This window comes from Bos taurus, chromosome 8 (genome assembly GCF_002263795.3).
Source record: "Bos taurus isolate L1 Dominette 01449 registration number 42190680 breed Hereford chromosome 8, ARS-UCD2.0, whole genome shotgun sequence".
Taxonomy (NCBI): Eukaryota; Metazoa; Chordata; class Mammalia; order Artiodactyla; family Bovidae; genus Bos; species Bos taurus.
The window spans coordinates 56,212,138-56,235,344 of record NC_037335.1 but is presented as its reverse complement, the minus strand read 5'-3'; the positions used below and the strand labels follow the sequence as shown (position 1 = coordinate 56,235,344).

Genomic DNA, 23,207 nt, shown 5'->3' with positions numbered 1-23,207 from the left:
ATTTGTCTGTTACTCCAGGGTAGCTCTTAGCTTCCTACTTTTGCATTCCAGTCCCCTATAATGAAAAGGACATCTTTTGGGGGTGTTAGTTCTAGAAAGTCTTGTAGGTCTTCATAGAACTGTTCAACTTTAACTTCTTCAGCATTACTGATTGGGGCATCGTCTTGGATTACTGTGATATTGAACGGTTTGCCTTGGAAATGAACAGAGGTCATTCTGTCATTTTTGAAACTGCATCCAAGTACTGCGTTCTGGACTCTTTGTTGACTATGAAGGCTACTCCATTTCTTCTAAGGGATTCTTGTCCACAGTAGTAGATATAACGGTCATCTGAGTTAAATTCCCCCATTCCAGTCAATTTTAGTTCATTGATTCCTAAAATGTCAATGTTCACTCTTGCCATCTCCTGTTTGATCACCTCCAATTTGCCTTGATTCATGGATCTAACATTCCAGGTTCCTATGCAATATTTTCAGCATCGGACTTTACTTCCATCACCTGTCACATCCACAACTGGGTATTGCTTTTGCTTTGGCTCCATCTCTTCATTCTTTCTGGAGTTATTTGTCCACTGAACTCCAGTAGCATATTGGGCACCTACCGACCTGGGGAGTTCATCTTTCAGTGTCCTATCTTTTTATTTTTTCATACTGTTCATGGGGTTCTCAAGGCAAAAATACTGAAGTGGTTTGCCATTCCCTTCTCCAGTGGACCACAAATTGTCAGAACTCTCCACCATGACCCATCCGTCTTGGGCGGCCCTACATGGCATGGCTCATAGTTTCATACAGCTAGACAAGGCTGTGGTCCATGTGATCATTTTGGTTAGTTTTCTGTGATTGTGGTTTTCATTCTGTTGGCCCTATGATGGATAGGGATAAGAGGCTTATGGAAGCTTCCTGATGGGAGAGACTGACTGAGGGTGAAACAGGGTCTTGTTTTGATGGGTGGTCCATGTTCAGTAAATCTTAAATTTTCTGTTGCTGGGCGGGGCTGTGTTCCCTCCCTGTTGCTTGACCTGGGGCCAAACTCTCATGGAGGTAATGAAGATAATGATAGCCTAGTGTAAGTAGAAGACAGGTCAAAATGTCCCATGCACACACTGCTAGACTCAGTGCCTCCAACCCTGAAGCAGGCCACTGCCAACCCCACCTCTGCCACAGACTCCTGGACACTCAAGGGCATGTCTGCCCCTGTGACAGTCACAGTGTTTTCTTTTCCATATCAGTCATGACTGATATGCTTAAGTAGTCATATGTTTATTCCTACTAGACTATGAGTCCTTCAGGACAGGATCTGAGTTGTAGTCAAATTGTGTGGCAAGTTGTGCACAATGCACAATGTAATTGGTACATGGCTATTGATTGAATTAGATTAAACTGAATTAAGTTAATACTGGTAAGTGTCACAGCAAGGAGATCCAACCAGCACATCCTAAAGGAAATCAGCCCTGAATATTCACTGGAAGGACTGATGCTGAAGCTGAAACTCCAATACTTTGGCCACCTGATGCAAAAAACTGACTCATTTGAAAAGCCCCTGATGCTGGAAAAGACTGAAGGTGGGAGGAGAAGGGGATGACAGAGGATGAGATGGTTGGAGGGCATCAATGACTCGATGGACATGAGTTTGAGTAAACTCTGGGAATTGGTGATGGACAGGTAGACCTGGCGTGCTGCAGTCCATGGTGTCGCAGAGAGTCAGACACGACTAGCAACTGAACCAAACTGAACCAGTCAGCAAGGACTGGAGGCTTGTATAAGGCAAAACATACTGGCTGGTCCTATGACTAGATATTCTGTTTAAAAAACAAAAAGAAGAAGAAGAAGGTGGGTTGTGTACTTTTGATTAAAAACTGAGACTTGATTTTTCTGAGCATATTAATGAACAGTTAATTGATTCCACAATTCCCCTCAACCTGAAAGGGAACTGGGTATCTATCACGTAGTCATCTTCAACATTCCAGTACTCTGTCCTACAGCATAAAATATCCTAGCCCTACAGAGACCATTTATGAATGTACTTTGTGGAAAAAGCACATTTATCTTGCAAATCAATGTTACAGGTGCTGTAATTAGAGATTCATTGACCTCCAAGTATCCCCAGAGTGCTTGACACTCAGCAACACTTTTCTTAGTGTCATAGCCTGTGGTGCACTAAAAGAAAATAAAAATCATAATTGCAAGGCTAAGGCACAATCAGACAAACAAGAATGCTTAGCTAACAATCGACATAACTAAATAAAGACTCTTAAGAGAAGAATTAAGAAGAAATCTTGTGAGGCACATGAAGTGGTCTGTTTCATGATTAAGAGGTGTTCAACGCTGGATCCCTGTATCAGGAAAGAGGGTTTAAATTAGGCTCTTTGTGTACTGATGTTGGGGGCCTCACCCGTATGGTTGGTGTTGTGAGCAATGTGCTAGAAATAGTCTGGAGGAACCTGAGCACACCAGGTGCAATGTAGGTGAGAATAAAGATAAAGAAACTAGAAATGATGCAGAAATGCTGTCAAATGTAATGGGTAAAACTTCAAAAGACAGGAGCCACTAGACCTATCTAAAGACACAAAGAGAGACTTTCCTCTGGCATGTATTGCCCCAAAGAAAATAATGCTATGGAATAGAACACATTTCATCCATAAACCCTAGGGATCAGAAGCATCAATATACTAATCCTTGGGTCATAGGAAAGTTATGCGATTCTTGTCACTCTGCTTTTCATTATTCCTCCAACATACACAAAGACACACACAGTTTGTCTCAGGGTTAGTTTCATGTTACAAATTAAGATACATCAATATTTGAATTGTAATCCTCTTGGTTAAGATTATTCACCAATTCAACTAATGTCTATAGCAAATTCTTCAAAATCTGAACAATCTACCATCCACTGGGTAGATGTCATACATTCAGATCTTGTAAACTCCTTATCCAATTCCTTAGGATAGAACAAAGTTCTTCCTTTTGTAAAAATGTCATTTACAAGAAATAAAGGTATGACTCAGGATAATTTTCTTAAGCATATATAGCACAGTTTGTCTCAAAATCATGGGTGGTATTGACAGCATCAAATGATCTACATTTCTATTAGTAAATGAAAACATTATACCTGGGAGTGGCTATGTTTCTTTCTTTTTAAAATCATTTTTAAATTTTTAGATTCCAATAATGAATGCACATAATTTTAAATCACCTATTTTCTAACAGTTCATTACACATATAGTTGACCCCTTCACTTTTTCTGTACTCAACTTCTTCCCCAGAAGGTCTAAATTCTTTGGGTTGTTTCTTACATTTATCACAATGTTATAAAATAATTGATTGGCATTACTACTTTTTTGGTTGTAAATTTCAGATATCATCAGTTTAATTTTGTTACAGGAGTTAAGCTCACCCTGTCCCCAGTCAAATATACATATTAGCATGTAGATATATAGACGGACACAGTTACACAAACACCCTTCTCAGTCTCCCAATGTCATTTAATATTTTTCATGGCAAATCAGGGTTGCATTGTTTAATATGCCTTTGTAGTATATATTATGATTGAATTTTCTCCTATATTTTGCATGGAGTTAATAATTGCCTCTTCATATTTTCTCAGCTTCATTTAGAGTCATTATTACATTTTGCAAATATTTCAACTGACCTTTCAAATGCCTATCGGTAAATTTTTAAGGTAACTAAACCAGATTCTTTTTTTTTTTTAATTGAGCATGATTGTTTTTTTGGAAGGCCTTGGCTCTGCAGCAATCCAGCCCACTGCTCCAGTCCACACCAGCTGCTGACTGGTGCTCCTGTATAACAGTCAAAGTGAAACTCCACAGCTCTATTGCTATGGATTCACCCTTTGCCAGATTTCAAGTCCTTCCTGTATTTGTTTACTTCCTTGTTTTGCAGAAACATATCCTATAGTAACTTCCTAGGAGGAGAATCAAGAATGATTAATTTTAAGAACCTATATACTTTAACAAGAATTTATTTTCACTTCATATTCTACGGATAGTTTGCCTGAGTATGAATCCTGGATTGAAAATACTTCCCCTCAGAATTTAAAGACATCATTTCTTTATTTTATAACAGCCAACATTTCCATTAAGAAATCTACAGCTGCTGAATTCTATTTTATTATATTTGATTATTTTTTGATAATTATTGTTTCTTCCCATCAGAAGCTTCTAGTATTTTTTTTTTCTGTCCTTAGATTTTCTGATAGACGTAAGTATTTTTTAAAAACCTGATGCATTTGTCTGGCAAATGTATTTCCAACATAAGCTTTTCCAGTATGAAGATGTATGCTCTTAAGCTCTGGAAATACTATTTCTTTGATAAATTTTTTCCCCTTAGTATCTTCTGTAGACCTTTTTCTATCTCCTTGTGGTATAACTCCTGGAATAATTTTTTATTTTCTCATGTATATTATTCTTTTTATCTTTTAATTTAATTTTCAAAGTTTTTATGCTTTATCTTTTAATCCTATTGAAAATTTTACTTATCATATTTTTAAAATTCCCCAATCTCTTCCTGTTTTCTGAATATTCTTTCATTCTTACAGTTTGGTCTTGTATTATAGATGTAGCTTGTCTCATGTTTTGGAAGAAACTAAATATACATGTTTTAGAAATTTAGTTCTATTGCCTGCATTGTGTCTGCTTATCATAGGTTTTAAAAATTCAGTTTGTTTCTTTTCTCCTTGATATTGCTTTTCCTCTTAGAGGACCTGTACCACAGATCTCTCTTAGATATAAATGTAGTACTTTTCTCACCTTCATGTTTGAATGATGTAAATGTCTTAGCTGATGGAAGGAAGAAAAAAATACAAAGCATTAGGAAGGAGCAATTTAGAGAAAAGTTTGTGTTGTTGACTGCCGGGAGCCGGCATATTGCATATTGAGTGCATATTGCATATTGAGTGCAGCACTTTTCAGGATCTGGAATAGCTCAACTGGAAATTCTATCACTGCCGGTAGCCAGCGTGAGGAACTCCGCCCATGACAAAGGTCATGAGGAAGGAGGCTCGGCATACGCAAAGGCGGGATCGAGCTTCAGGAGTCCCCCTGGAAATTCTCGAGCATATACCCCCAAAACCAGAGTCTGCCTACTTTCTGCTTTGTGCTTTCACCTACACCTCTGACTTTACGGGGGGCTGTCCCCCACTACCTCTCTGAAAAAAGTTAGCTTACAGCTCCAGTTAATAATTCCTGGGTGTGACAGTGTTTAACCTACAAACTCCTTTGGAAATCCTCTAGCCTGCCTGAATAGGTTTTTCCGGCCACATGTGATTGTTCAGAGCCTCCCAACTGTGAGAGGCAGGAGATGTTCTAAACTGTCTAAACACAGATTCTTTTGAGTAGTTAAAAGATTGATTAGAAATTGTATTGGTGAAGAGATTTTCACTTGTTGGGCCAATGTTTGCTGCTAAGTTTCCATATCCCTTACCTGCTGTGTCCCTGGCAGTGTATTGGTTAATATAATTGGTGTAAATAGTAGCTTTAATGTTTGTAACCTGGGACCCTTGAGTTAATTCTTTTTGTAGCCCACCACACCTTTGCGCTGTACGAATGCAACTTTATCTAATGCTTTTGGAGGGTGGCTCCTGACCAATCACCTTTAGAGAAAAATAAGTTTTCTGAAGAAAAGGTCTTAAAATGTTAACAGGCCTCCGGGCCAGAAGATGATGCAAATCACCTAAGCTTTTGCATATGATAAGTTTGCAGGAAGAAAGCCTGGTTTGCTGCAAGACTCTACCCCTTCCCCCATTATCCTCTGTGCATAACTTAAGGTATAAAAACTACTTTGAAAAATAAAGTGCGGGCCTTGTTCACCGAAACTTGGTCTCACCATGTCGTTCTTTCTCTTACCTTCTGGCTGAATTATTCAGCCTCTTTTCTCCACTGAATTTCCTCACTGAGCTATCCTTATTTCAGCCTCTTTTCTTCACTGAATTTTACTGAGCTATCCTCATTCTATTACTCTTTATATCCTTAATTAACATTTAATTAAGCAATTGTTTCCTGATCTTCGCCTACGCCGTCTCTCCTTCGAATACCCTGGTTCAGCCGGGGCTGGTCCCCGGCAGGTGGCGCCCGAAACAGGGACTTTCGAAGGTAAGCTCCCCAAAGCAATCAGAGCCATCAGCCCTATTGCTCCCCGTTCTCGGAACAACTGGGTGACCAGCCCTCTTGTTCCCCCACGGAGCAGTTTGGGTGACCAGCCCTACTGCTCCTCCCTTGGAACAGTTTGGGCCATCAGCCTACTGTTCCTCCCCCGGAACAATCTGGGTCACCAGCCCTATTGTTCTTCCAGTGTTCGGGACGGCTAGGACCCCACTCAAGGGTGCCGCGGACCCCCCTGTAGGATAGACAGGGCGAGAGGAGTGGGAAGTGTTGAAAGTGTTAAAGAGTTAGACTTAGAGAAAGAAAACGGTTTTCTGAAGTTAAAAGGCCAAAGAAGAGCCTGATCTTTTAAAAGCTAAAAGCTTTATCTTCTATTATACTTAATTTTCTGACATGGGTAACACTGAAACTAAGAATGGCAACTCTTTATACAAGTAATCTTGAAACTGTTAAAGAGGCTACTGTTAATTTAGATACTTGGGTGAAGGTAAAAAACAACTAAAAGCTTATCCTACAAATATGATTAAAAATGTTCTGGACCCTCATCATGAGGCTGTGGGATAGTCTATGGGAGAGGCTATAGCGGTGGATGGTAGTGGGTCTCCACCTTCTGCGCAGATCATATTTTCTGCCATTGACGAAGAAAAGGAGGGAGACTGTGCTCTACCTCCGGAGGAAGGAGAGGGCTTACAGGACGCTGCGGCCGGGCGCCCTGGAGAGCTCCCTCCCCCTCTACACAAACCTTTAAAAATTATCCAACAATTTCTGATTTAAGGCGACTACTCCACCTCCGCTTGCACCTCCCAGGGCCTAAAAATTCCCCAGTTTACATCCAAAGTCTCCCAGAGCATTGCATAAGGCTGAAAAAGATAAAAAAGATTTCTTTCAAACAAAGGAGCTTTTTTTAAAAAAATACACAATATACAGAGCCTGCTCCTTGCAGAAAACCCCCTCAGGGGGGCCTCACCCAAGCAAAAAAAAAGAAAAACAAACAAACAAACAAAAAAAGTGAAAAAGAAAAAAGGAAAGAAAATAGAGAAAGATCTAAAGATAGAGAAAGAGCTAAAGAGTGAAAAGGAGAAGAACGGAGAAGGAAGGAATCAGGGAACGCAGCAAGATAGAGAAAGGAAGTTGAAAAAGGAGATACAGAGAAAAAGATAAAAAAAAAAAAATTAGGGAAGAGAAGAGGTAAAGGGAAAGAAACGAAGGAAAGAGAAGGGTAGCGAAAAAGGAAGGGGGAGAGAAAAGTGAGAAAAGCAGGAAGAGAGGAAGAGAGAGAGAGACTGTAAGAGACGCTGTGACCAGGTGCCCTGGCGAGCTCCCCCTCCCCCCCCACCCCCCCTGCGCAAATCTTAAAAAAAAAAAAAAAAAGTATCCACCACTTTCTGATTTAAGGCGATCGCCGCCGCCTCCGTTTGCGCCTTTCAGGGCCCAAGAGTTCCCCACTTTGCCCCCAAAGCCTCTCAAAGTGTTGCCTAAGCCTGAGGAAGATAAGTTTTTTGAACAGTGGAGATTTTAAAACAGACTGCGTGCACAATATGCAGAGCGTGCTCCTTGGAGAAAACCCTACCTCAGGGGGGTCTCACCCAGGCTAAGAAAAAAGCGGACAGTAAAGGGATTTAGCAACAATATTAACCCCTGATACGATTCCAATGGGAGTGGCTGGCCCCCTGCCTGAGGGCATTGTAGGACTTGTGCTAGGGTGTAGGTCGCTTTCTTTTCAAGGAATTTGGGTGGTGTATGGTGTAGTAGATTCTGATTATATTGGAGAAATTAAAGTTTTGATCTCGCTGCCTACCAAAACTGTGCAAATTAATAAAGGTCAAAGAATAACACAGTTTTTGCTTTTACCTTAGTATCAGACAAGAAAAACTTGACTTCTCAAGCTAAGAGCCACAGAGTATTTAGATCTAGTGATCTAGCCTTTTGGGTGCAGGAAAGTACAGCTCCAAGGCCTTTAAAAAATCTTTTAATTCAAGAAAATAAAATGTCAGGGCTATTAGACACAGGAACAGACGTCTCTTAACATTGCTGGGAAAGACTGACCCAGCTCCTGGCCAACACATACTACTGAAAATGAGTTGAGATTAGAAAAACTGGTATGCGGGGTGGGAATGCTGTAGAGAAAAAGGTGAGGGAGAGTTTAAAACCTTGAAGAGTAGTGAGTTTCCTGTTGTTGGAAGTATTCAAGCAAAGATTAGATGGTTGCTTGTCATCTAAAAAGCTATAGATCAGATTTAGGTTACAAAACGATAACTGGAAAAGCTTATAAACATGTTGTGCAACACCTCTTTACTTACTTCTCATATTTAGGTCGGCCAAAAGTTTTAAAAAACTGATAATGCCCCTTTGAAGCTGCGGAGAGATTGTTTACTAACTTTAAATGATTTCCAAAAATTATTAGGGGACATTAATTGGATATGCCCACATTTAAAACTGACTACTGCAGATTTAAAGCCTTTGTTTAATTGCTTAAAAAGCGATCCTAATTCCAGTTCTAAGAGAAAGTTGACTAATAAGACAGACGGCTCTTGTTAAAGTAGATGAGACTTTAAATGATCAGTTAATTAGGATTAATATTACCAAAAGATGAAATTAAATTATTCTTCCCACAAAACATACACCTACAGGATGCTTGTGACAAAAAGGCCCATTGGTTCCATCTACCAGTGACCCCAAGAAAAATAGTTTTATCTTATCCCAGCTTGGTGGCACAATTAATTATAAAAGGAGGAAAAAAGAAGTGTGGAACTTTTTAGAAAAGAAGTAGCAAATATAATAATTTCACTCAATAAGGATCAACTGCAAGTCTTTTATAAAATAGTGATAATTGGCAAGTTGCCCTGATAGATTTCAGGGGTCAAATTTTGTTTCATTTGCCCTCAAGCCCCCACAGTAGTTAAAAGTTCAAAAATGTTAGATTGGCAGTTTGAAGATACCTGTGGAACTTTCCAACCGTATGTAGTTCCTACGCTCCCCTTTACCCTATGGGGGAGGGACGTGCTGTCTCAAATAGGAGATACTCAGAGAAGGGTTTTCTCAATTTCTTAGTTATCAACAGGTGGTACAATTAACAATACTTTATATATTGTTATAAATACATAATATAAATATATTTGCCTAATTACAGTTTGCCTAATTAGATATGGGTATAAATAAAATATAATAAAGGTATACCTAATTCTATTTATAGATCTATACTTACTTAATTTGTATATAAATCAATATATGTATTATATATATACTGTATAATTAAATGTATATTGCAGTAATATAATGTGTGTGGCTGATATTAATTGGTATGGATTGATGTGCTGTGATGATATATGTTCTGTATGCTGTATAATTATATATGTGTGACATGTATTATTACAGTACATTGGTTTGTGTTGGTTGGTATTGGCTGTGTGTGTGTTGTATTGCTGTAATATGTATGAATTGATATATTAATTATAAGATTAATTCAAGTATATTGATTTATATATATTGTATGTCAATAAGTTTATACTTGTTGCCATATATAAATACATTTTGCATTTAGGTATATCTGTATACCAAAATGAGATAAGGAGGTTATACATTTATTTAAATTTATAGAGACCTAAACTAAACATTAGACCTAAATTAACATATCTCTAAATTTATGTTGTTAAAATGTAAATTTTAAAAAAATTTTAAAAATTAAATTGACAACTGCTTGATAATTCCTTTGCAATAAAACCCCCATAGGTGTAATTGGGGTGGCCAGACAAAAAATTGGTTTTATAGCAAAACAGCCCCCTAGAGTGGGTCCATCTTCCCGCTCAAACTAAAAAGGTAGTTTCTTCTTATCCGGGATTGATAGCTACTTTGATATTAAAGGAAAAAAGCGGAACATTAAATTATTTGGTAAAGAGCCATCAGAAATTGTAATTCCATATAATAAGGAACAACTTGTTGCTCTTCTAATGTTTGATAAAAATTGGCAGATTGCTATAGGAAACCATTTTGGTCAAAATTTTGCATCATTTACCCTCACATGTTTTGCTGAATTTTATATCCAGACATCCAGTTATTTTTTCTGTCAGATGTAAACAATCTCCTATTCCAAATGCTCAAATAGTTTTTACTGATGGGTCAGCAAACGGTAAAGCCTCCATAGTTACTAAAAATCACCAAAAGGTTTTAAAAACACAGGAAACTTCAGCTCAAAGAGCTGAAATAACAGCAGTCATAGAGGCTTTTGCTATGTTTGCAGATGAGGAATTTAACCTTTATTCTGATTCTCAGTATATTGTCAGGTTGTTTCCACACATTGAAACTGCGGTTTTGCCTGAAAATAAAACTACCATATTTCATTTGTTAACTAAATTACAGCAACAAATTTGGAAAAGAAATAAAATATTTTTCATTGGACACATTCAGGCTCATTCCAGATTGCCCGGCCCTTAAAATGCCTTTAATGATTTGGCTGACTTGTTAACCTGAAATACAGTGGCTACTGTGATTGAGGAGGCCAGAGCCTCTCACTTACTTTATCCTCAATATGCTACTGCCTTAAGATATCAATTCCAAATTCCCAGAGAGGCTGCTCAAGAGATTGTGTGTTCTTGCTTATATTGCCCCACTGTTTATAATAGTCTACCTATGGGAGTTAATACTCGCGATCTCAAACCTAACGTACTCTGGCAAATGGATGTAACTCATGTCTCTTCATTTGGAAAACTGTCCTTTGTTCTTTAACTGTAGACACCTTTTCTCATGTTATTATTGCAACTGCTCATACAGGGGAAGCAATTAAAGATGTAATACAACATCTCTTTACTTGTTTTTCATATTTGAGCCTGCTAAAAGCTCTGAAAACTGACAATGCTCCTGCGTCTAAGTCTTTTCAAGAATTTTTGTATAAAGTTTCAAATTAAACATAATACTGTCATCCCTTATAATCCCCAGGGACAGACCATTGTTGAAAGAGCGCATCAAACATTAAAAATCCAAATTCAAAAACTAAAAGAAGGGGAGTTTAAGTATAGTTCTCCCCATCAAATCTTGCAACATGCTCTTTTCGTAATAAATATTCTAAATACTGATCTGGCTGGAACTACTGCAATGCTTCGTCATTGATGCCTGGAGCAATTAAATGCAAAACCATTAGTCAAATGGAAGGACCTCCTCTCAGGACAATGGAAGGGTCCTGACCCATTATTAACTAGCGGTCGAGGATGTGCTTGTATTTTTCCACAGGATGCAGATTCTCCAATTTAGATCCAGGACAGGTTGATTCGCCATGTTGCAGACCCCCAGACATCCAGTTCCCCCATAGCTTCGATCACAAAAGAGGAGCCCGCCAGAAGGGGAGGCAAGATAAACATCGAGATCCCGGCGGGACCAACGGGGCTGCTGCAGTGCAAACTCCAACCAGAAAATAATTCTACTTATTCTGTTTTGGCTTGTCTACCCTCTCCTTATGTTTTTCTCTTTACCAATGGTTCTGGAAAACTTAATGTACATGTGACTTTCACTGGTGGACCCAATGTAGTGACTTGTGAACAATGCATGCTCTCATTTTGTTTAAACCCTCAATATAATGTTTGCTCTTTGGTAGTGTTACAATGTCCACCTTATCTTATGATGTAACCACTTATTGATATAACTATAGTCTTGCTATGTTACAACAACTACAAGATTTAATGTGATCACGACGATTTGTGGGCTTTACTTATTTTAGGAATATCAGCTTTAATAGCAGCAATTACTTCTGTTACTGCGGCAGCAATATCATTGACTCAACAAGTGCATACTGCCCAATATGTTGATACCATGTCTAAAAATGTTTCTTTAACTCTAGCAACACAGGAAGTTATAGATAGAAAATTGGAGATGAGAGTAGACGCCTTAGAAGAGGCAATAATGCATATTGGGACTGAGTTACAGGCTTTAAAAGTGAAAATGGCTCTGTCTTGCCACGCTGATTAACGGTGGATATGCGTGACATCTTTAAAGGTAAACGAGACAAATTATGAATGGGAAAAAATCAAAAATCGTATCTCAGGTGTTTGGAACAGCTCTGACATTGGCCTGGACTTAGGGAAATTTCATAATCAAATACAGACCCTGGAACACTCTCGACTGGATTTTACCACCGCTGGAGCAGCTAATGACTTATTTCACACCTTCTCTAACTTTACTTCTGGAAAAAACATTCTGTCTAATATCTTTAGTTCTAGTTATGCTTCTCATAATCATTCTTCCTTGTATTGTCAGGATTCTTCGGCAGAACATTCAAAAGCTCGCGACTGAGCTGCATCTGGCTGTTTTAAGAAATAAAAAAGGGGGAGATGCCGGGAGCCGGCATATTGCATATTGAGTGCATATTGCATATTGAGTGCAGCACTTTTCAGGATCTGGAATAGCTCAACTGGAAATTCTATCACTGCCGGTAGCCAGCGTGAGGAACTCCGCCCATGACAAAGGTCATGAGGAAGGAGGCTCGGCATACGCAAAGGCGGGATCGAGCTTCAGGAGTCCCCCTGGAAATTCTCGAGCATATACCCCCAAAACCAGAGTCTGCCTACTTTCTGCTTTGTGCTTTCACCTACACCTCTGACTTTACGGGGGGCTGTCCCCCACTACCTCTCTGAAAAAAGTTAGCTTACAGCTCCAGTTAATAATTCCTGGGTGTGACAGTGTTTAACCTACAAACTCCTTTGGAAATCCTCTAGCCTGCCTGAATAGGTTTTTCCGGCCACATGTGATTGTTCAGAGCCTCCCAACTGTGAGAGGCAGGAGATGTTCTAAACTGTCTAAACACAGATTCTTTTGAGTAGTTAAAAGATTGATTAGAAATTGTATTGGTGAAGAGATTTTCACTTGTTGGGCCAATGTTTGCTGCTAAGTTTCCATATCCCTTACCTGCTGTGTCCCTGGCAGTGTATTGGTTAATATAATTGGTGTAAATAGTAGCTTTAATGTTTGTAACCTGGGACCCTTGAGTTAATTCTTTTTGTAGCCCACCACACCTTTGCGCTGTACGAATGCAACTTTATCTAATGCTTTTGGAGGGTGGCTCCTGACCAATCACCTTTAGAGAAAAATAAGTTTTCTGAAGAAAAGGTCTTAAAATGTTAACAGGCCTCCGGGCCAGAAGATGATGCAAATCACCTAAGCTTTTGCATATGATAAGTTTGCAGGAAGAAAGCCTGGTTTGCTGCAAGACTCTACCCCTTCCCCCATTATCCTCTGTGCATAACTTAAGGTATAAAAACTACTTTGAAAAATAAAGTGCGGGCCTTGTTCACCGAAACTTGGTCTCACCATGTCATTCTTTCTCTTACCTTCTGGCTGAATTATTCAGCCTCTTTTCTCCACTGAATTTCCTCACTGAGCTATCCTTATTTCAGCCTCTTTTCTTCACTGAATTTTACTGAGCTATCCTCATTCTATTACTCTTTATATCCTTAATTAACATTTAATTAAGCAATTGTTTCCTGATCTTCGCCTACGCCGTCTCTCCTTCGAATACCCTGGTTCAGCCGGGGCTGGTCCCCGGCAGTTGACTTGTGTGTTTGCAAGAGTTTTTAAACTTTCCTCTTTTGTTTAGCTATTATTTCTTCACATTCATAAACATGAAATTCACTTAGGGTTTAAAAGTCAAATATATATTGTTATCGAAATTCAGTTGAAATGAGAACAAATTTAAAAATCTAACTCTAAAACTAATTCTAAGACTAACCAATGCTAAGACAATCAAAACAAAAAGAAATTAACAATGGCTGTGTGATCTTTCACTTTCTTTGAGGGGATTTTAATTTAAAACATTTTATACCCCTTGCCATTTTAGTTCAATTCCAAGTCAATATATTTTTCAGTCAACACACATAATTAGAATGAGAATGAGAAGGTATAACAAAGGAACATCAAACTTAAAATGAGAATTGAATTGATGGAGTGTGGTAGTATCTTTCCACATGTGTTGGTCTCAAGGTTAATAGGAAAAAGGTTGCCCAGCGTGTTGACTCCACCTCATATTTGAGAAGCCACCTAGCAATAAATGGGAGGATTCTATCGTACCACAATTTTATTTACTTCAAACTTAGACACTTGCAGCAAATTCTGCTTGCAAAAGAGAAGTTGCCATGACACCAGGCAGTATAGAGCTAAGAACTCTACCATTTCTGACAGCCTGCCACAGTAATCCTACTCAGAGTGGGGCCTCAGCAATGCTCCTGGTAAAAAGCAGTTAAAGAACTGTGCTCAGTAATTACTTTTTAAAGCACAGAGATAGCAATTTAAACTACCCTAAAGTGCACCGGTCCCACCACTTCATGGGAAATAGATGGGGAAACAGTGGAAACAGTGTCAGACTTTATTTTTCTGGGCTCCAAAATCACTGCAGATAGTGACTGCAGCCATGAAATTAAAAGACGCTTGCTCCTTGGAAGGAAAGTTATGACCAACCTAGACAGCATATTCAAAAGCAGAGACATTACTTTGCCAACAAAGGTTCGTCTAGTCAAGGCTATGGTTTTTCCTGTGGTCATGTATGGATGTGAGAGTTGGACTGTGAAGAAGGCTGAGCACCAAAGAATTGATGCTTTTGAACTGTGGTGTTGGGGAAGACTCTTGTGAGTCCCTTGGACTGCAAGGAGATCCAACCAGTCCATTCTGAAGGAGATCAGCCCTGGGATTTCTTTGGAAGGAATGATGCTAAAGCTGAAACTCCAGTACTTTGGCCACCTCATGCGAAGAGTTGACTCATTAGAAAAGACCCTGATGCTGGGAGGGATCGGGGGCAGGAGGAGAAGGGGACACCAGAGGATGAGATGGCTGGATGGCATCACCAACTTGATGGACGTGAGTCTGAGTGAACTCCAGGAGTTGGTGATGGACAGGGAGGCCTGGCGTGCTGCAATTCATGGGTTTGCAAAGAGTCGGACACGACTGAGCAACTGATCTGATCTGATCTGAAAGTGCATAACCACATTGAAATTAAGGTGAGGACAGAAAAAAGTCCATTCCTCTAGTAATTCCCCTGTCTCTCATTTTTATGTGTACTCAATCTGTTTCTTCTCTTCTTCTATTATTTTATACCTCCATCTCTTCTTCCTCTCTTTTCTGCCTTTTTGTGAAGTGTTTTCTGTTTATATATCTCCTGTCATCTTTTTCCCTTTTATCTTAATTGATCTCCCTTTCACTTTCACTCTGTAACTGTCATAACATTAGTACCTTGAGTGAAATGTATTTGTGGGTTGCATCTTTGCAAGCATTATACTCATTGAATACAGGCTAATACTTTACTAAAAATTTTGTAATTAAATTTCTTCCCTCATCTCTTTAAAATAAAGTCTAACTCATTTAATTATTGATATTTTAAAACATCCACACGATACTTAATTGATTTGCTTAATATATTAGCAGTTAACAGAATAACTACTTTTCACTTCTGATTTATAGTAATAAAGAGCGTTAAGAAATAAAGAGTTCCCAAAATGGCAGAGCAGGAAGACTCTGAGCTCACCTCCTCTTACGGGCATGCCAAAATTAAAACTATTTACAGAAAATTATTTATGAAAAAGACCAGGATCTACCAGAAAAGATCTTTACAACTGAAAGTATAAAGAAGGAACCACAATGAGGTAGGCAGGAAGAGAGGAGTAGTGGTAGAGTCAAGACCCATACCCCCAGGTGGGTGACCCATAAACAGATTACAATTGTACAGCTTCTCCCCACAAGGAGCAAGTTGTCTTGAGGCCCTCTGTGCTGAACAAATTCTTAGAAATGTACATTCTCCCAAGTCTGACTCAGGAAGAAATACAAAATATGAACAGGCCAATTGCCAGTAATGAAACTGAATAGATAATTTTAAAACTCCCCCCAAAACAAAACTCCAGGACTAGATAGCTTTACAGGTGATTTCTACCAAACAGAGAAAAGTTGCCATCTATCCTTTTCAAGTATACTCAAATACTGTTAGCCCACAGGCCATACTTTGAGAACAAGTGTGTAGGAACTACAGCAATAGGTATGTATAAGCCAGTGTCAGTTCCCAAGGAATTTAGATAGCAATCAGCAGGAAATAATTGAGCAGGTCTGCAAATCATTTTGGATTTTTCCTACAGAGGTCTTGATCTTCATCTGGAAAATGTAGATACCCAGAGTCTCTGTCCTGGTTTAAGTAAGATGGACCAGAGAAAACAGGCTTTATGTAGTATATCCTCAACCACCATAAATGTTGTTGATAAGATCAGCAAGAGTCAGAATTGGTTTTGTTTTCTTTTTATTCATCTATATATGCACAGTCTTTGAAACAGAACCTTCTTTTAATAAGAGTTCAATAAGTGTTTGTTGAATTAGATTGAAAGTAAATGAAATCTTTCTGGTCTTATTTTCTAGTTCACCTTAAATTATTAAGAATTCTAGTGACATACGGGCTGATTCTCAAAGAGTGTATTTGCTGGAATCATGCTTTCAGATTCTTGCTGTTCATACAGATAAGAAATGTCTCAATATTTTTACTAACTTGAATTTAGCAGCTTACTCTTACTGGTTTTCTGACATCAGAAATACCTAACTACTACTTTTCAAAATCATAACATGGATAAATCTAAAGAGCTTTTCTATTTAGTATCTCATGATCATAAAATTCTTGTTGGAAAGATTATTTATTAACAATCCAACAGCAGTCGGTAAACACATTAAAACTTCTTAATAAAAGGTATAATTAAATAATATTTTAATGATGCTAGTATCTCCTTAGAATTTTTAATGTGATAGAAAACTCAGTGCCCTGAGTTTATCATGGAAGCCTAGATAAAAGCCTGTCTCATTCTTCAGCAGTGTAGACCCTCTGTAAAATAGGAAACAAATATTATATATATGTATATATATTGGTCAGGCCCCCAGTGCCTGACACAGAACTCTTGAACTTGTAGATAGAGATACTATCATTACTCTTTGACCCAAGTTCCTGACACAAAGCTCTTGAGACTTTTGTTAATTTACTGAGTGATGGGACCATCTGACACAGAGCTCCTAAGTCCTTTGTGATTTCCTAGGTGATAGGAATATTTTTCTTTTCTAATGAGATTACTCTTGGTGGGCTCTTGGATGGAGGATGGTCACCAGAAAAATCAAGCTGTGAGCAGAAGCCTGAGACTTTTGGTCCCATCTCCTATTCTCCAGGAGGGGGAAAAGTTTGAAAGTGCAGTTTGTGATCATGCTAACATAATGAAGCCTCCATAAAAACCCTAAAAGTACTGGGTTCAGAGTATTTCCTCATTAGTGAACACATCTACATGCCTGGAGGAGAGTGCAGGAACACATGTATACCTGTGGCAGATTCATTTTGATATTTGGCAAAACTAATACAATTATGTAAAGTTTAAAAATAAAATTAAAAAAAAAAAGGTAGACTCTTGCACTCAAGATCTTTCCAGACCTCATCCTATGTATCTCTTCATCCAGCTTTTCATTTGTATCCTACATAAAATAAGTTAACTGTTTTCCTGAGCTCTATGAGCTGCTCTATCAAATTACTGAAACCAGAGAGGGTACTGTGGAAACCTCCAATTTGCAGCCAAGTTGGTCAGAAATTTTAGGTAACCTGAAGACCTACTACTAGTGATTAGCATCTGAAGTTAGGGGTTGGGGGCGGGCCAGTCTTGTAGGACTGAACCCTTAACCAGTAGGCTCTACGCTACCTCTGGTTAGTGTCAGAATTGAATAAAGGATATCAAGTTGGTGTTGGAGAATCAGCATGGGAAAAATCCCAGACATCTGGTGTCTGAAATGTTATGAACACTAATAAAGAAAAAACACAGCAAGTTGGCCTCTGTTGCTGCTATTTAGTCGCTGAGTCATGTTGAACTGTTTTGGGACCCCACCAGGTTCCTCTGTCCATGGGATTTTTCAGGCAAGAATACTGGATTGGGTTGTCATTTCCTTCTCCAGGAGATCTTCCCAACCCAGGGACTGAACCTTCAGTTCCTGCCATGTCTCCTGCATTATAGGTGGATTCTTCACCGCTGAGCCACCAAGGAAGCACTAAACACCCACAAATATCAAGTGGAAATCACAACTCACTTGAGACTTTCATGTCAAGCAAAAATAATCACAAAAGTCATTCTAAAAGTCAAAAGATTCATAAATGTAAAGAGTATACCAAACTCAGGGGTTGGCACAAGAGTCAGAGTTTTTTTTCAGCTTGCAAAGCACTTTAACATTGGTTATCCTGTTTGAATTACCCCATGCATTGGAGAAGGAAATGGCAACCCACTCCAGTGTTCTTGCCTGGAGAATCCCAGGGACAGGGGAGCCTGGTGGGCTGCCGTCTATGGGATCGCAGAGAGTCAGACACGACTGAAGCGACTTAGCAGCAACAGCGGCAGCAAGAGCATTTTCTAATGGCAGTGTGTAAGGGAAGGAACAATATGAACAACCCTTTTTATTTGTGAATATACACATACAAGCATACCTCATTTGATTGTGCTTAGTTTATCAAGCTTCACATACATTGTGGTTTTTACATATTGAAGGTTTGTGGCAACCCTATGTTGTCAAATGATGGTTAACATTTTTTAGCAATAAAGTATTTTCAATTGAGGTATGTATTTTTTTAGACATAATACTATTGCACACTAGACTACAGTATAGTGTAAGCATAACTTTTCTGTGCATTCAAGAGACCAAAAAAATTCATGTGATTCACTTTATCATATTTGCTTTACTGCAGTGGTCTAGAACTGACCGTTAAGAATCTCTGAGGTGTACCTACATACAAATACACTGAAGCCCAAAAAGCCTAAGTCTAAGGGCAGAGGACTTCTCTTTGAGAATTATGTCATTTTGGTATTTCTGAAGCATGTGAGCAATGCCTTGTAATTATTTTTCCCATCATCATTATTTTATTTTTAATAGATTTAATGTGTGCCCAGATTTCTAAAGTCAGTAAACAAACAATATATTCTAAAAAGAAATGGCCCTGAGACAAAAACTGCTGGCTAGTTTGTTTTCTATCATATCTATTGACACTTAACATAATATGCCAATGGTTATGCTATCAATGTCATTTCAAATTTGTATCCTTATATTCTCAAACACAGACATGAGTAGACACATTATTCATACAAATGGAATCTTTTTAACTACTTTTAAACTTGAAATCATAGTACTTATAATAGTGAGAAATCTACAATTTAATTAATTACAGTACAATTCATTTAAAACCTTTTCTGAGAAAACTCAATTTTTGAAATGTTAGTGTGAGAATCATATAAATCAGGCTCCCCTCTCTGTAGAATTCTGGCCTGGAGTTTTTAATAATTATTTCAGGAAATATGTTAAGTGAAAGAAATTATAAACACATTTCACAGAACTTCTTATATATATGGCATTATAGTATATCAAACCAAGAAAACAATTCTGCAACAATAAGCAATAGTCTTATGACCTGAGATATGCTTACTGATCATTTCTGATCAAGTATGTAATATTTAGTATTTTGATAACAACAATGGCATAAGACCATCTCTGTTTCTTACAATGGAAAATAAAACAAGTTATTATGCATGCCTCCTTCTTATTTCTGTATAATGCTTCCCCCGCATGCATTGTGGAGCCAAAACCTGACATGAAAGTTTATGACAGAGTGAGATTGTAAAAATGTATTTTTTATTTGAGACAATTTTGCAATAAAAGCACATTTCAGTCCTTTAAAATAACAGTCGACAAGATTTACTGTATCAAATGTAAGTTTCACACCTCAGTCAGTGGTTAAGATTTCAAAAAACCCCCGCCGCTAAGCTGAAATTGGCTTTTAAAATCTTTAAGTTAGTTTGTTCCCAGATGAACATTTTTTTTTAACCTGAAAAATCACACTTATCATGCAGCTTGCAAATTCTCTGGTTTCCATTTATCCATTTTATTATCTTTTTATTATTGACAGAGACAGGAGCCAAGTCAGAGCTACATTAATCCAGAAACCAAAAGTAAGTAGACAATATTGTGAATATTAATGCAAGGTGGCAGCTCTTATTTTTCACCATCCCATCCTATTTTTTCTTGGAACCAATTTGTACAAAATGAATTTAAAAATCAGAAAGTTAAAGACAACCAATTTTCAACTCATTGACCTACAAATTTGTCTTTGATTGCAGTGCACTTCTGTTGTAGCAGGGAGATTAGAAGTGGGTGCTTGAAACTGCAGATCCCTTGGGGAGGGTATAATCACATGCTGACAATGCACCCGAGCTGTTAAATGTCCAGGATAGGAATTGGAGGACATCTAGCCAGTTTATGAGTCCCCAGAGACAGGGGCAATGGATATCCATAACCTAACCATAACACCTCACTCTGTGGGGAGCATGTCTAGTTCTTGGCAAGAATTTTAAGCTTAATTTTTCCTGGATAGCTTTCCCTTCTCTCTTTTACTTTCACTCTCTCGTTGTCTAAGAAAATAAAAGTAGACCTAAAAGTACATTCACACATACACACACAGATAGAGGAAAGAAAATTAAATGAAGAAAATCTCAATAGATTAGACCCTAGATTTGTTTTAGCTATTATTAACACTCAGACTTAGCACCCACTTGCTTTGCAAGTTTATCCCTAATAATGACCAATATTTGTGTACTGCCCTTAGGATTACCAAAGGCCTTCACAAATGTAATATCTACACAATAAAAAGTTTTTGCAGCAGGAATATAACTCCATCATACATATTGCAAATTTTAGTCTTGAAGATGGTTTTTTGAAACAAAGTCCCTGAGATAGAAATTAAATCTACTTTTCCAGAATTCAAAGTCCGATGATCTTTTCTCTATACTAAGTTGATATTTTCAACTTTGAAATGTTTATTAATTTTTGTGTATTTTATATAAAAAATAAATTAAAATTAGACTTCCTACATTTAGCATATTCAAAAAGGTAAATCTATACAGAGTATCCAAGTAATAAAAATGCTAAAACACACAGTGTAAAACCAGATAGAAGATGGATGCCAAGTGTCCTCTGGTTGTTTTCTTTCCTTTAAGAATAAGTCCAGTGAAATGTGAAGGACTGGAATATAGGGGAAGACAGCAAGCATGAGACACCGTGCCCTTTGGTTTTTTCATTTGTGTGCTCCTTTGGGAAAATGTGGGACTCACTGAGTATGATTATTTCTAATAAACCCAAAGTGAAAACTACCCAAGTGCCCATGAGTAGTAGAATGGATTAATAGATTGTGATATACACAAACAAGAAGATAACAAACAGCAATGAATAAGAATCATCTTCACTTCACCCAACAGTAAGACTTTCTTAAATACACATATTAGCAAAAAAAATAAAAAAGAACCAGACACAAAAGAATACATACTATATTATCAAACTTATATAAAATGCAATGCAGTCAAGTTAGTCTATAGGTTAAAAGAGGCTAGGAACAGTCCACTGTTGAAAGGAATTAGTACAGGGAATATGGAGGGCTATGTCTTTATCTGCATGATGGGTACATCAGTTCAGTTGCTCAGTCGTGTCCAACTCTTTATGACCCCATGAATCACAGCACGCCAGACCTCCCTGTCCATCACCAACTCCCGGAGTTCACTCAAACTCACGTCCATCGAGTTGGTGATGCCATCCAGCCATCTCATCCTCTGGCGTCCCCTTCTCCCTCCTGCCCCCAATCCCTCCCAGCATCAGGGTCTTTTCCAATGAGTCAATTCTTCGAATCAGGTGGCCAAAGTACTGGAGTTTCAGCTTGAGCATCATTCCTTCCAAAGAAACCCCACGGCTGATCTTCAGAATGGACTGGTTGGATCTCCTTGCAGTCCAAGGGACTCTCAAGAGTCTTCTCCAATGCCACAGTTCAAAAGCATCAATTCTTCGGCACTCAGCCTTCTTCACAGTCCAACTCTCACATCCATACATGGCCACTGGAAAAACCATAGCCTTGACTAGACGGACCTTTGTTGGCAAAGTAATGTCTCTGCTTTTGAATATGCTATCTAGGTTGGTCATAACTTTTCTTCCAAGGAGTAAGCGTCTTTTAATTTCATGGCTGCAGTCACCATCTGCAGTGATTTTGGAGCCCCCAAAAAATAAAGTCTGACACTGTTTCCACTGTCTCCCCATCTATTTCCCATGAAGTGATGGGACCGGATGCCATGACATAGTTGCACTTTATTTGTCACAGTCTTTGAAGTGAAACATTTATGATATTTGTACTTTACATAGAATATACTTCAAAAAAACTTGCAAAGGAAGAACATGGTTGGACCTTAAGACTGCCTCTGTACCACCGTGGATATCTTGGAGTAACTAAGTGCAGGCTTTTTCAGGCAGAAGAACATTGGAAAAGTGTGGGCTTTGGATCCATTTGCCTGAGTCAAAAATCTCCACTGCACTGTGACACTCAACTAGCAACGTGTTCTAAGGGAAGTTTCCTAAACCTTGGTTTCTCCAGTAACTTTCTTATGGATTTGTGCCCCTCAACTACTCAGTAGGGACAAATAGCATAAATAGGAAAAAACCATAAACACAAACCATATAAACTGAGAGACTGCAAACAAATTGATGGTATCATTTTTCCTTAGCCCTTAAATATCTTTGAGTTAGTGCTATCATTAGCAAAAAAAAAAAAAAAAAAAAGAATCAAATTCTGTATTAGGAAGGTTTGGTAATAATTCAGTATGGCCAGCAGCTTTCCATAGTTTAGTGGCTTCACACAACAGATATTACTTCTGACACTTGAATGTCCAGTTGGGGTTTCCTCATTTAATGGCCTTCAGGAATCCTGTCCCTGGCTCAGTCTTTGGGATCCTCTCACTTTTTATTTGAAAAAAAGAGACCTTAGGAAAGGTACATCTATTCTTAACTGCTTTGATCCTGAAGATGTACGTGTTTTCTCATTTACATTCATTTTAGGGGAAAGTAGCCACATGGCCCCATTTCTCTGCACACAATCTCAGGAAAGTATGACTTTTCATTAGTCCATTAGCCACATCTGCCACATTGTCCTTATGTTCTCCTACACAAACTACAGATAATTTCTGAGGCTCTATCAGTTAGGCGTTTCACAACAAAGTCATAGAAATGCCAGGATCATTTGATCTACAAACACATGTAACTTCCT

The 23,207-nt window shown here is 38.3% G+C and overlaps 1 long non-coding RNA gene across 1 annotated transcript in view; it reads right to left on the bottom strand.

Annotated features, from left to right (window-relative positions):
- LOC132346045 (uncharacterized) overlaps positions 1-23,207 on the bottom strand; it is a 97,897-nt gene that overhangs the window by 53,762 nt on the left and 20,928 nt on the right. The window lies entirely within an intron of this gene.